Raw genomic sequence first — 5,165 nt, 5'->3', positions numbered from 1 at the left:
GGAGCACTGGGAGACATAATAACTCCGCCGGGATGGCCGCGTTAGCATGCGAAGACGGACGCCCGCCTGTTTGCCGAGGCTCGTAACAGGCGGCGGCAAAGTGGCCAGAGTCACGTATGGCCCATCTATTCCAGGCGGGGGGCGGGAGGGGGGAAGGAGGTCGGGGGGAGAGAGAGAGAGAGAGAGAGAGAGAGAGAGAGGGGGGGGGCGGGGGTAGATAGGAGACTCGAGCATAAGACTACAGTGTATCATCGCCTAAGTTTTTGAAGTAATACATATAGAAAGGGGGGGAGGGGGGTCGAGGCATCTTTTCCTCCTCTCGACCTTTCCAGCCCTTTCTCCCTCCTCCTCTATTGTCATCCTCCCTTTACACCTTAAGAACTCTCACTGACCTTTCTCCTTCTCTCGTCTTGACCCTGAGATCCTCCTCCTCTGTGCCATCCTCCCTTTAAACCTCATTCTTTTGCTCTCATCTCCCGCGCCTTCCTCTTTCTCCCCTTACGAACTCTCAAAGACCTTCCTCCTCACGTCTTGAACCCTGGATCTTCCTTCTTCTCTATATCATCATCCTTTTGAACCTTTTTCTTTCTCCGACCTCCTAAGTCTTCCTCTTCCTCTTGTTCCTCTGCCTCTCTTCCTCTTTCTCCGCTTACGAACTCTATAGACCTTCCTCCCAGATCTTCCTCCTCCTCTATATCATCCTCCGTTTGAACCTTTTTCTTTCTCCGACCTCCTAAGTCTTCCTCTTCCTCTTGTTCCTCTGCCTCTCTTCCTCCTCTTCCTCTTCCTCCGCTTACGAACTCTATAGACCTTCCTCCCAGATCTTCCTCCTCCTCTATATCATCCTCCTTTTGAACCTTTTTCTTTCTCCGACCTCCTAAGTCTTCCTCTTCCTCTTGTTCCTCTGCCTCTCTTCCTCTTCCTCTTCCTCCGCTTACGAACTCTATAGACCTTCCTCTCAGATCTTCCTCCTCCTCTATATCATCCTCCTTTTGAACCTTTTTCTTTCTCCGACCTCCTAAGTCTTCCTCTTCCTCTTGTTCCTCTGCCTCTCTTCCTCTTCCTCTTCCTCCGCTTACGAACTCTATAGACCTTCCTCCCAGATCTTCCTCCTCCTCTATATCATCCTCTTTTTGAACCTTTTTCTTTCTCCGACCTCCTAAGTCTTCCTCTTCCTCTTGTTCCTCTGCCTCTCTTCCTCTTCCTCTTCCTCCGCTTACGAACTCTATAGACCTTCCTCTCAGATCTTCCTCCTCCTCTATATCATCCTCTTTTTGAACCTTTTTCTTTCTCCGACCTCCTAAGTCTTCCTCTTCCTCTTGTTCCTCTGCCTCTCTTCCTCTTCCTCCGCTTACGAACTCTATAGACCTTCCTCTCAGATCTTCCTCCTCCTCTATATCATCCTCCTTTTGAACCTTTTTCTTTCTCCGACCTCCTAAGTCTTCCTCTTCCTCTTGTTCATCTGCCTCTCTTCCTCCTCTTCCTCCCCTTGCGAACTCTATAGACCTTCCTCTCAGATCTTCCTCCTCCTCTATATCATCCTCTTTTTGAACCTTTTTCTTTCTCCGACCTCCTAAGTCTTCCTCTTCCTCTTGTTCCTCTGCCTCTCTTCCTCCTCTTCCTCCCCTTGCAAACTCCCATAGACCTTCCTCCTTTCGTCTTGACCCCCAGATCTTCCTCCTCTGCACCATTCTCCCTTTAAAAACCTTATTCTTTCGCTCTGACCTCTACACTACAGCCTTCCTCTTCCTCTTCATCATCCTCCCCGTACACCTCTTCCTCCTTCCTCCCCGCATGGCTAATCCCTTCATTCCGAACCCGAACTCGACGTAAGGAAGGGTCTGTCTATTGAATGTTAATTGGCAGGAGCTTAGCCGGGCCGTGGGCGAGGTGGCAAAAGACGAGGCAGAGAGGAGAGGAAGGAGGGGAGGCGTGAACGAGACGGAGGGAGAGGTAAGGGGAGGGAGCCGTAGTAGAGGGAGTTGTGGAGTGTGGGAGTGGTGTGAGGGTCAGATTGGGAGTTGAGGGGAGTGAAGGAGTAGTGTGAGGGTCAGTTAAGGGGCTGTGAGGACTAGGGAAACAGGAGTAAGGATGAAGAGGAAGGAAGGAAAGAGCAGAGAGAGAGAGAGAGAGAGAGAGAAGGGAGGAACGAGCAGAAAAAAAAGTGGAAACAGAATAAGTATGAATGAGAGAGAGAGAGAGAGAGAGAGAGAGAGAGAGAGAGAGAGAGAGAGAGAGAGAGAGAGAGAGAGAGAGAGAGAGATTAATACAAAAAAGAAACAATGAAAATTAAGAATAAGGAACAACATGAGAAACAGGATGAATGGAGAGGAAAGCTGAAAGGTGTGTGTGTGTGTGTGTGGAAGACTGGAGGAGTAAGAGTCAGGGGGAGGGGTTGAGGGGTTGGGGGGGGGTAAGGGAGGGGGAAGGGAGGCAGCAGTTCGGTGGTCATGGCGTAACTGCTTCGCCTTGTAAATCACTCCCCTGCTAAGCCACACCGGCCGGCAGCTCTTATTAACTACACCCTAATTATATCACTTGTTCGCCCGATAACTTGAATTACAACTTGCAAGAGCGGGGAGGAAGACAAGAGCGGGGAGGAAGACAGAGCGGAGAGGAAGACAGGAGCGGGGAGGAAGACAGGAGCGGAGAGGAAGACAGAGCGGGGAGGAAGACAGAGCGGGGAGGAAGACAGAGCGGGGAGGAAGACAGGAGCGGAGAGGAAGACAGGGGCGGGGAGGAAGACAGGAGCGGGGAGGAAGACAGAAGCGGAGAGGAAGACAGGAGCGGGGAGGAAGACAGGAGCGGGGAGGAAGACAGGAGCGGGGAGGAAGACAGAGCGGGGAGGAAGACAGGGGCGGGGAGGAAGACAGGAGCGGGGAGGAAGACAACCCCGGCCGGAGCAGCAAAAACAGGTGTCGGCCGATATAGCTCAGAGTGGCTTGGAGGGGGGCGTAGCGAAGGTCACTGATCCTAAATTTATACGAGGAAGAAGGGAAAAAAAAAAGCCATCCAGCAGCATTTTTTTTTCTTTTTTTTTTCAGTCAAACGTTCGGGCTCTTTGCTTTCAACCTTCCGTCTTAATTTAGGGTTAATTGTTGCATTTATCTGTTTATTATGGGCTTGCGAGTTTGCCCTTCATTATCTTGGACTTACAAATGAGTATGAGGTGGTAGTGTGTAGTGTGTGTGTGTGTGTGTGTGTGTGTGTGTGTGTGTGTGCGCCCAAACAGTTAACTCTTCTCTTCCCTGTGTGGTTGTTTGTACTTACGATTGTTTGGTGATTCTATTAGTATTTTGTTGCATTTTCTATTCCTCTCTCGTTTTCCTCGTTTTCCTTCGTGTGTGTGGAGGGGGAGGGGGGAGTTGAAAGCGCTTGTGGGGGGAGAGTGGGGGAAGAAGAGGGGTGATATATGTCGCAATGGGGTGGAAGAGTGATGTGGCCAGGTCTCCATGGCTTGCGACATCCTTGGGTTGTTGAGCGTCCTCTTTTCGGCCCATGGTATTAGCCCGTTAACACTGCACTGGGGTAACCTAACCTAACCTAACCTAACCTGAATGTATGTGTGTAAGCCCCGAAAGTTTTAATGATATGGGCCGAAGCTTTTCAGTGGGGGGAGGGAGGGGGGAGGGGGCAATCCGTGAGCGAGCGGGCGCGGTGTGACAGGCGCAGCGAAGAGAGATTTGTGGTAATTGGTCGCCCGCGCGGAACTCTCTCACTGTTTTGACTTCCTCCTGCCTATACGTTGCGGCCACGGGCGAGCTGGGGCGTCTAGCGTGTTAGCTCAGTCTTCTTAGATGCTTCCGACTCTCACATCAGCTATTTCCAAAGGCCAAAAATGAGATCAATCGGGTCCTTATGAGTGTCTATTTAGGTTCATGGTAACAGAAGAAGGGTCAAACTACCACCAGGGTCATAGAACTTACCCCCTGGAAATGCTCGGAACTCCTACGAAAGCCTTGTCAAATGGTAGCAGGAGAAGGGTCAGACTACCACCAGGGTCATAGAACTTACCCCCTGGAAATGCTCGGAACTCCTACGAAAGCCTTGTCAAATGGTAGCAGGAGAAGGGTCAAGCTGCCACCAGGGTCATAAAACTTACCCCCTGGAAATGCTCGGAACTCCTACGAAAGCCTTGTCAAATATATGTGTCCTGGGGCTCCGAAATGTTGAAGAGTATGCCCAAAATAGCTTTCCAATGTATATTTTTTTTCACTCTGCCTTGTTGGTGATGCTGACGGGGGAGATTGGGAAGATGACGATGAGTAGCAGTAATAGTAGTAGTAGTAGTAGTAGTAGTAGTAGTAGTAGTAGTAGTAGTAGTAGTAGGAGGAGGAGGAGGAGGAGGCAAACAAGTAAACATCATGGCGTGTGTGTGGGGGTGAAGATGATGGTGCTGAGCGTGAGGCAATAATAGTTGAGAAGAAAATGAGGAAGGATAATGAGTGCCAGGAGGGAGGGGGAGGGTGGAGGGGAGGCGCATCAAGTGTTAATAAGGCCTTGGCGCTGGCACCCCCACACACACGGACAAGGACGCCTCAGTGCCTCTCGGGATGCGCCTCTCGCCCCTCGCGCGGCCAACAAACAATCTCAGTTCATGCGTCGCGCGGGGCTCCAGGAATCACTTGCAAACCGATAAACACACACACACACACACACACACACACACACACACACACCTTACGTAACAGCCACTCACTCGCCCGCCGCAGCTCGCAAATAAAGGCGTTTCTTATACCGTAAATCAGCCCCCTCGTCTCCCCCGCCCCCCCACTCCCCTCCCCCGGCCGGCGCCCGTCTGGAGGCCGTGCGTGGCTGCTACAAATCAATCACAACTGTTATCAGGTATTCGCGGCCGTGATGGCGACGCCGTAAAAAAGGACATTCACCTCGGCCTCAGTTGCGTCCTCTCCATTCCCTCTGACGCCCCGACACCCACCAGACCCCCGCCTCCTCCTCCTCCTCCTCCTCCTCTCCTCTCAGACACTTCCGCCTCTCACATCAGGAACTTCCAAACCCCGTAAAGGAAATAAGTCGGGTCCTCATGACTGTTTTTGACATTCATGGTGTAGAAGACTTGTCAGACTACCACCTGGCTCACAAAACTGCCTATGGAAATGCTTACAACTCCTGTGAAAGCCCCGTCAAGCGTTGGTGTGTAAGGT

The sequence above is a fragment of the Eriocheir sinensis genome, chromosome 6 (assembly GCF_024679095.1).
Source record: "Eriocheir sinensis breed Jianghai 21 chromosome 6, ASM2467909v1, whole genome shotgun sequence".
In the NCBI taxonomy this organism is placed as follows: domain Eukaryota; kingdom Metazoa; phylum Arthropoda; class Malacostraca; order Decapoda; family Varunidae; genus Eriocheir; species Eriocheir sinensis.
Note: the sequence above shows the minus strand (reverse complement) of the source record.